Source organism: Acipenser ruthenus, chromosome 9 (genome assembly GCF_902713425.1).
Source record: "Acipenser ruthenus chromosome 9, fAciRut3.2 maternal haplotype, whole genome shotgun sequence".
NCBI classification, from domain to species: domain Eukaryota; kingdom Metazoa; phylum Chordata; class Actinopteri; order Acipenseriformes; family Acipenseridae; genus Acipenser; species Acipenser ruthenus.
In genome coordinates, this window is record NC_081197.1 from 39,888,878 (window position 1) to 39,899,258 (window position 10,381).

A 10,381-nucleotide genomic window follows, 5' to 3' on the forward strand; every position below is an offset into this window, starting at 1 on the left:
CTGTCTGCACATTTCGGCCCCCGGCAGTGTGCTCTTCTCAACCGCTTTCAGTTTCGTCAGCGAGCTCAGCAGCCGGGCAAGTCAATTGTACAGTTCATATCGGCATTGAGAGAGCTAGTACAGCACTGCAAATTCGGAGAGCTGCAGGATGATTTAATAAGGGATCAGTTAATTGAAAAAACATATTGTGCACAACTGAGGGAGCGCCTGTTATTAGAATCTAATGACTTATCTTTGGGGAAAGCAGTGGATATCGGGAAGCAAGTGGAAGCTGCATTAGCTTCCATCTGTAGACATAACAGCACAAGTGCAAAATAATTCTCCACCACGTCCCAGGCGGTGCACTAATTGTGGGTCACTCAGGCTTGCTACTCATTCTCCAGCAACTGGCCAGCGCTGTAGGAACTGCCAAAGATTGAACCACTTTGCCCGGTGGTGCCTCTCAGCACCCACCTCACCTGCTACCGCACCCGACACTGCAACTTCATCATCAGTAGCAATCAACTCAGTGTCTCAGCCAACCACTCCCTTTAAAACCTGTGGTTGCTATGTTAATGACATTTTGATTCCGCTGCTGGTTGATCCTAGTGCCAAGGTCTCGCTCATAAATAAGACAACTTACGATTTTTTATATGTTTTTTTTTCACACATTTCCCTATAGCAGACTTCAGTGACTCTCTCTGGTTATGGCCACGCCCCAATCACCATGCTGGGCACTGTCTGCCTGTCTGTGCAGTACAAAAACCACACCCCTGCCCCTTCAATTTTCTGTGTCTGTGTGTGGACCTCCGTGCAGTCAACAAAGCCAGAATTCCAGATAAACACCCCCTGCCCACCGCAGAAAAACTCACCACACATTTCCATGGCTCCACTGTTTTCAGCAAACTGGATTTAAAGCAGGGCTATCTTCAAGTGCCCCTGGCACCTGCCAACCGAGACCTCACGGTTTTCCCATATAAACAAGGTCTTCAGCCTCAGCTCTGCCCCCAGTTGCTTCCAGAAGATAATGTCCCTTCTTCTAGCTGGCATACCTGGGGTGTCCATCTACTTGGACGATATTGTAGTTCATGGAGCCATCCAGTCTCAACATGATGCCTGTCTACTTCAGGGTTTCTGTCAGCTCTCTGCCCATCATGTCATGCTCAACACAGTTTGTAGGGTACAAGCTCTCAGGGCAAGGCATCACTCCTATCTTCTCGTATGTGGATGCCATCCAGAACCTCCCTGACCCACAGTCAGTATCCCAACTGGCATCTTTTCTGGGCATGGCTACATATTACCTCAGTTTCCTCCCACAGTTTGCCTCCACTACGGCTCCACTACGCCACCTCCTCATAAAGGACATACCATGGGAGTGGACCACAGCTTGTTGCCATGCCATTACTGTATTGTCACAGCTTCATGGCGGTTTAGAGAAACCAGTGGCATTTGCTTCCCGTTCCCTCACCAGCTGAACAAAAGTACTCGATGGGTGATTGGGAAGCGTTGGCCTGCATTTGGGTGTATGAGCGCTGGTATCTCTACCTCTACGGCAGAGCCTTCACAATGTGAACTGACCATCAAGATCTCACTGCACTTTTGTCCACTAGTGGCTCGGGACATAAACCACTACGGCTACTGAGATGGGCTGACTGATTAAACCAGTACAATTATACTCTAGAATTCACACCAGGCAGACAGAACACAGTTGCTGATCTTCTGTCAAGAGCAGTCGTTCCACTGTCAACTGTCCAGCAGGTAACAGACACCGAACCTGATGCACTGCAACTGCTTCAAGCACCCCTGTCTGCGGTTGTCTCCATGGAACTGCTGCGTAAAGGCTCCCAGGATGATGCACTGTTTACCACTCTCCGCACCTACATCAGAGGTGGGTGGCCATCCAGTGTGGAAGGGGAGTTATCCTGCTGGGAGGACGTCTGTATCGCCAGGGGTCACTGCACCCTGATTCCAGCAGCTCTGAGAGCACAGGTCTTGAGAATGGCACATGAAGGACACCTTGGGGTGGTTAAACTTAAACAGCGCTGCAGGGACATTGTCTGGTGGCCAAACATCGACCAAGACGTCGAGCTGATGGTCAAGGATTGCACTGCATGCCTTCTTAGCAGGAAGGCCACCGACTCCTGCCCCTCTGTCTCCTGTGCAGTGACTGTCCGCACCTTGGAAGCATCTCCAGGTGGACATCTGTGGAGAACTGCATGGCGCTCCAGCTCATGCTCAATACCTCTTAGTGGTGCATGACCTTCATTCAAAGTGGCCAGAAGCTCTGCCGATGGGGTCAGTCACCACTCAAGCAGTGACTTAAAGGCTGGATTTGTTGTTTGTTCGTTGGGGCCTACCCGACATCATTACCACAGACAACGGGCCCCAATTCATCTCAACTGACTTTACCACTTACCTGGCAGAAAAAGCTATAAAACACATCAGGACAGCCGTATACCACACCCAGGCTAACTGAGGTGTGGAGCGCCTCAACCAGACACTAAAGAATGGCATTTATGCTTACCTAACCAAGGGCTGACAGTTTGAAGCAGCTCTCCTGTAAACCCTCCTACACTTCCGTGCCTCTAAGCACACATCAGGGTTGCTGATGCTGGGAAGGGAATTGCAACTCCGTCTTGATCGCCTTAGTTTTGCAAAGATTAATCCTGCACCGTCAGCTACACATCTGCACGTAGAGGCTCAGCAGCAGCGTATGAAGCTGAGGTTTGACCAGTCCAGAAAGGCCAAACCACCTACATTGAAGGAGCTGGACTGGGTGTGTGTCTGGCTTCCCCGGCGTCACAGCAAGCTACAGCCTCGATAGTCAGAACCGTCACAGATCCTGAAAAAACTGGGTCCAGCTACTTACCGTCTGCAGGATGGGTCACGATGGCATGCAGATCACCTGAGGAAGGTTCCTGTGCCAACAGAAGGTTCCTGTGCCAACTGTTGTCAATCGCAGCCCCTGGCTGTGATTGACAACAGGCCTGCAGTCCCACCTGCACCTCCCAGGGCTTCTCAAGTTGTACGACGACCTCATAGGGCCAAACAACAGCCTACATGGATGAAGGACTATGTGACTGACGAATTGTGTTTAAAAAGGGGGGGAGAAATGTTATGTTTAGAGTTTTGCATGTTCGATGCTACAGGGGTGACGTAATGGGGGACTGTGGAAATCGGGTGACTATTCCTATTTTTTATTACAGATTGAGAGTCTCAGATTCTCTAAGTCTTATATCGTTGATGCCCACATGGACAATTACTGTAGAGACTTGTCCATGGTTTTCAACCAGATTTTTCAATTGAGCAGCAATATTAAGAACTCTAGCACCTGGCCAACATTTAACAGTTACTTTCTGGATGTTCTTGAAAGCTGTGCTGGTGTAACATGTGTGTTTATTTATTATTATATTGTTTGTTTTTATATTTTGCTCTATGTATTATATTAGAGTGATTTATTATTAGTTGCTCACATTTCCTTCCCTTTTCATTCTTGACGCTGTCAGCCTGTTCATTTTTACTATCTCTTCCCCTGCAGTCCCCCTTCCCCACGCATGCAGTGGTCAATTACCTGCACAAGATGATCTCACCTTCCTCACCTGTTTGTGATTGACTGATTAATCTCCCTTTTAAAAAGGGGATATGGAGAGAAAATGGCAGGGGCAGGCTGTTGTTGTAAAGCTGCTATTCTGTAACTGGGAGGACTGACGGAACTTGTGGGAAGCTGAGAGCGGACAATAGTGATTAGTATACTTGGAAAACTTGGAAGCGACGCTCACCGGTATTGGCACCTGTACAAGACAGTGTTTGTGGTAAAGAGAGGGGGAGCTGGTCCCTTGTTGGACATTTTACTTTTGGTTAGGAAAAGTACATAGCGGATTGCATTTGGTATTTTCTCTCTGTCTGCACTCTCAGTTCCGTTCGATCAGTGCTGCCAGGTTTATCTCTGTACTGTATGTGTGTTGTATGTATTTTAGTTTGTGCACGGCCGGCACGCTTGTTTTAAATGTTCATTACTTTTGGGGGTTGTTTTTAGATACATTTGTTTATGAGATATCCTTGGTTATTAAAGTCTTATGTCTACTATAGTATGAGATTGCTTCAGCACGGCATCTGGTATTGTTAATTAAGATTGCTGCTAACTTATATTATTGCTGCTAAATCATACTATAGTTACTGATGTATTTTTTGGCTGCTAAATTATACTTTTTCCCTGCTAAATCATATATGTATATATTGTTAAAGAAGTGCTGTCGAATCTAAACAGTTAGTTTTACCCCATGGCTATAGAGTGCTGTTGTAGCTTAATTTCAACTGTTTATTTTTATTTACATATGAAAAAGCATTGAATGTTAGTGTAATCGACGTTTGTTATAATTGTACTGGTTTTGCTTATCCTTATACACCCTCAAGTATTTTATTGTGGACTGCCCAATAAGAATTGTAATTCTCTATCTGTAATAAAAACATATTGCTTTTTAATACTGTCTCAACTGGCATTTGTTCTATGGAGAGGACTCTCACTGAAACCCCCAATTAAAATAACTTGTGTGCTATATATATATAAATTAAATTAACCAATAACTTTGAATGGGCACGAATGCAATTCAAGCCCACTAAATCAAGGAGCATCTCTATAATTAAAGGTAAAGTAGTAGATAAAACGTTCTTCATTAATGGTGAGGCAATACCAACAGTGTCTGAGAAACCAGTGAAGAGTCTTGGGAGATGGTACGACGGGGATCTAAAGGACACAGTTTGTGTGGGAGAAGTTAGACAACAAGCAGTGGAAGGGTTGAAGAGCATAGACAGCAGAGCTTTACCAGGCAAACTAAAACTCTGGTGCTTTCAGTTTGGTCTACTGCCGAGGTTGCTGTGGCCACTGACTGTGTATGAGGTTTCTTTTGACAACAGTAGAGAAGCTGGAAGCTTTAATCAGTTCATACATTAAGAAATGGTTGGGAGTTCCACGCTGCCTCAGCAGAGTGGGACTTTATAGGTAAAGGAATACTGCAGCTACCAGTCTCCGCTCTAACCGAGGAGTTTAAGTGTGCCAAGGTCAGACTGGAAATGACATTAGTAGAGTCTCGCGACAAATGCGTAAGGGAGGCAGCACCTGTGGTGAAAACTGGAAGAAAGTGGGTGGCAAAGAAAGCTGTGGAGGATGCAAAGGCTGCCCTTCGAATTGGTGATATCATTGGGCAAGTTCAGCATGGACGAGGGGGTCTTGGTCTCAGTTCAGCTCCTCCTACATGGCACAAGTCAGCCCCAGCTCAACAGAGGAAGCTGGTAATCAACGAGATGCAAAAGCAGGAGGAGAGGATGAGGTGTATAAAGGCCATTTCCCAGACCAAGCAGGGAGAATGGATGAGATGGGAGAGTGTGGAACAACACAAGATTGGCTGGCAAGACCTGGAAAAGAGACTGGAAAATGCTGGCAGATGTTGGTCAACGGCTTATTTTTCCACCTGAGATTGCCACCACTAACCTTCGACCAGATATTGCCTTGTGGTCTGGATCAGCACGCCTTGTTCACCTGGTAGAGTTAACAGTGCCATGGGAGGATGCTGTAGATGAGGCGTATGAGAGGAAGAAACTGCGGTATGCTCAACCATCCGCTGAAGCGGAACAGCAAGGATGGAGAGTCCGAGTTTACCCAGTGGAGGTGGGTTGTCGAGGATTTGTGGCACACTCTACAACCTGGTTTCTCAGAGACGTCGGATTCAGTGGCCAAGAGTTGCGTCGCACAGTGACAAACTTATCTGAAGCAGCAGAGAGGAGCAGCAACTGGCTGTGGTTGAGACGGAAAGATTCTGGCTGGGGATCTCAAGCACAATAGAAAGAAAGAAATGCTGATGTAAGGGTAAGTAAGCTGGGCTGAGTTGAGTGGAGGACGGAGGGGGGTGATGCTGGGACGCCAGAATCACCGTCGAGCACTCTTGAGGTGTCGTGGGCTAGTCGACGAAACACAGAGGATGGAAGGTGCCCCCTTGAAGACCCCAGAGATGTACCCTACTTAGCTCAATCCAGACGGTTGTCATGCTGATGCGCTGGGAAGACCACACTGTGGTTGATCCCCGGAGCCAGCATCGCAGCCGTTGTGTGTGCTGATGCGCTAGGGAGGCAATAAGCTGATCCCTGGAGCCAGCAGTACACTTCAGCCAATAACACCAGACAGAAGGATATCTACATCATATGGAAGGAAACGCAAATGGATGGGGACACATATGGATCACATTAGTTTACTATAAAGCTATGTCTTAGTTGGTTCTTATCTTGGCGAGAGCCGAGTTCAAATCAGCATGAAGTTTTAACATCTACTCTCGTGTAATGGAAATTATATATATATATATATATATATATATATATATATATATATATATATATATATATATATATACTGTATGTGTATATATATATATATATATATATATACTGTATGTGTATATATATATATATATATATATATATATATATATATATATATACAGTGTCTTGCAAAAGTATGCAGACCCCTGACCAATTCTCTCATATTACTGAATTACAAATGGTACATTGAAATTTCGTTCTGTTTGATCTTTTATTTTAAAACACTGAAACTCAAAATCAATTATTGTAAGGTGACATTGGTTTTATGTTGGGAAATATTTTTAAGAAAAATAAAAAACTGAAATATCTTGCTTGCATAAATATTCAACCCCTGTGCTGTGGAAGCTCCCAGTTTACACCGATGAAAGAAATTCCCCTAACGAGGACACAATTACCTTACCAGTGGCCTCCACCTGTGAACCATTGAAGTTGCTGTCACATTTTCTGGATAAAAACACCACTGTTGAAGGATCATTGGTCAGGCTGTGAATCTGAAGGAAAATGAAGACCAAAGAGCATTCTACAGAAGTTAGAGATAAAGTAATACAAATGCATAGATTAGGGAAAGGGTACAAAATAATATCCAAGTGTTTGGATATCCCAGTGAGCACAGTTGGATCAATAATCAGGAAGTGGAAGCTGCATCAGGCACTGCCGAGAAAAGGCCGTCCCTCAAAACTCAGCGCTCAAACAAGAAGGAGACTTGTGAGAGAAGCCACAGAGAGGCCAACAATCACTTTGAAGGAGCTACAGAGTTCAGTGGCTGGGAGTGGAGTAATGGTGCACCAGTCAACCATATCAAGAGCTCTGCATAACACTGGCCTGTATGGGAGGGTGACAAGAAAGAAGCCGTTACTCAAAAAGTACCATCTGAAAGCACGTCTGGAGTTTGCCAGAAAGCATGAGAGTGACCCAGCTGCGATGTGGGAAAACATTTTGTGGTCAGATGAGCACAGATAGAGCTTTTTGGCCAAAACTCAAAGTGCTATGTGTGGCGCAAACCTAACACTGCCCATGCCTCAAGACACACCATCCCTACAGTGAAGTATGGTGGTGGCAGCATCATGCTGTGGGGATGCTTCTCATCAGCAGGGACTGGGCATCTTGTTAAAATTGAAGGAAGAATGGATGGAGCAAAATACAGGGAAATACTGCAAGAGAACCTGCTTCAGTCCGCTAAAAAACTGAAGCTTGGGAGGAAATTCACCTTTCAGCAGGACAATGATCCCAAGCACAAGGCCAAAGCAACATTGGAGTGGCTCAAGAACAAAAAGGTGAATGTCCTACAGTGGCCCAGTCAAAGTCCTGATCTCAATCCCATTGAGAATCTGTGGCACTATTTGAAAATTGCGGTCCACAAGCGTCGTCCAACCAACCTGAACAACCTGGAGCAAATCTGCCAAGAAGAATGGGCCAGAATCACTCCGACACTGTGTGCAAAGCTGGTACATACTTACCCCAAAAGACTTAAAGCTGTTATTGCAGCGAAAGGTGGCTCTACCAAATATTAATGTGTGGGGGTTGAATACTTATGCAAGCAAGATATTTCAGTTTTTTATTTTTCTTAAAAATATTTCCCAACATAAAACCAATGTCACCTTACAATAATTGATTTTGAGTTTCAGTGTTTTAAAATAAAATATCAAACAGAACGAAATTTCAGTGTACCATTTGTAATTCAGTAATATGAGAGAATTGGTCAGGGGTACTTTTGCAAGGCACTGTATATATATATATATATATGTCTATTTAATATATATGTGTCTATTTAATAATTTGGGGACTAAAACCCTTATGGCGTAGTTGGCTACAAAGCACTGTGAAATAGTTTATTATAACTTTCTCTAAGTGTTACATCACCAGAATTTTTGGCATAGTCGGCAGGATTGGGTTATATTTCAGTTTGAGTCCTAGACTTGCATTGCACAATGTCAGTAGGAGAAGGTGCTTCCAGTGCAGCTTCAGTTTTGATGTTTCTCTTTATGATGGGGTCTTCCTGGTCTACTAAATGTAGTGGGGTGACTAATGATATAAAATTAGCAGAATGGAAGGCAAATTTGCAAAGTATGTTTAAAGCCTATAATATCCCTGAAGCAAACCAGGTTGACCTTGTTTTAAGTAATTTAGAGGGGGAAGCGAGGAGGAAGGTTTTGATATTGCCTGAGGATAAACAGAGAATGGTACAGCAGGTTCTTCACTCTCTGTGATTTTCTTGCAGGCAAGAATCCAAAGAAAATGTGCAAGGGTTTGCCCTACGGCTCCAAGGGTTGTTCCAGAGGCTACGGAGACAAGACCTTCGTGGCCTATGGGACGAAGACTTGTTGCTGAGTGATCAGTTTGTTGATGGATTGACGGACCTTACTTTGAGACGGGAGCTGAAGACCAAGGTACTGCTTAAATGTTTATGAGGGTTACGGCACCATTGGTCCCTTCCTTCCTCAGTTCTGCCAGTGGTTTTCACAGTGATTTTGATTAAATCTTTTGCCCAGCAGACGACACTGTATTATAATTGTGCAGCATTTATACTTGTACAGCAGTGACTCTGGTGTGCTATTGTAAAAACTACACTACTGCAGTAGATATACAATTATAAAATGCCATGACCCTGTACTGTAATACAAACAAAACAAAAACTGCCACTCCAAACAGCATGCTGCTTCTCCATCATAAACCGTAATAAAGGGGTAAAAACAATAAAAACAAAATCAATCAAACACAATTCAAACAAGTGAAATAGAATAAGTGCAATAAACAATTAGTGACAATAATTAGTACAAAAAAATGTTTCCCCATAATAATAATTTGGTGACTTGTGTCACTAACTAGTCCACAGGATGATTCCTAAACAACACACTATCAGTAAAAATAAAACAACATTATTACAGGACTCTTCTTTCTTTTTGTTCCAGGTTAACAATGTACAGGAAGACACCCAGTGTTGATCATTAATGTCCCCCTGGGGGTAAGCCACATGTGGATTTCTTGAGCATTCTACAGCACTGGGGAATCCCAATACAGTGCATTAACCATATATTCAGGCTTACCCATAAAGTAAGTGGATCCCCTGGTACTCTAACCTGCTCCAAAACAAGTTCAATGGTCATGTTGAGGATCTAATTTACCGTAATTTATAAATAAGCCAAATGCAAGTGTTTTCTCTTTGCAGAGTATGTAAAGGTCTGTACTGGTTCCCAACTGCTCTTGACATCTCCAATTCAATTAGTAACTTTAACAGCATAGCGCATAACTCTGTCTTTGACATGCATATTGGGATTAAAAGAATGCTTTAATGTACAGAGGGGATAATAAGAAGTGGGCACAGTATGGTTCATTTACTGGGGAATGACCATTATAAAAATACAGTTGTGAGGTTGCCCCTGTCCCACAGGTTCAAAAAGTGTTGCAGGGAAAAGGTATATACTGCAACTTGACTAACAGAATCTGCTTCTGTGTATCAGATATGAAGACAATATTTCAAAGTGTGGCATTTATTATGATGAGACCTAAATGATCTAAGTGCTTGAAAACCACAAAGATGTTTTTGTATATATTTCCTTTCTGTGGGGGTGTGGGAGGAGGACTAACAGGAGTTCAGGTGCAAGACAGATACCTTGTCTATTACTGCAGTAGCACATGACTAGCGCTCAAGTACAGGGGTGTTTGTGGAAGCAGCAAATGCTTGTGCAAATATTGTTGGATTGTGTTGTGTTTGTACATTGAATGGTTGCATTATTTTAAAAAGTTTTGAACAGAACTGCATGTTGATTTACATTTGCATAAAATGAAACAATTCTTAACCTGTGCAGACTACAGTACAGTTATACCATCTAGGGGGTTGGAAGAGGATATGTTGAAGTTGTGGAATAAAATAGCTGATTTCCATTACACGAGAGTAGATGTTAAAACTTCATGGTGATTTGAACTCTCGCCAAGATAAGCACCAACTAAGACGTAGCTTTATAGTAAACTAATGTGATCCATATGTGTCTCCATCCATTTACGTTTCCTTCCATATGATGATGTCAATATCCTT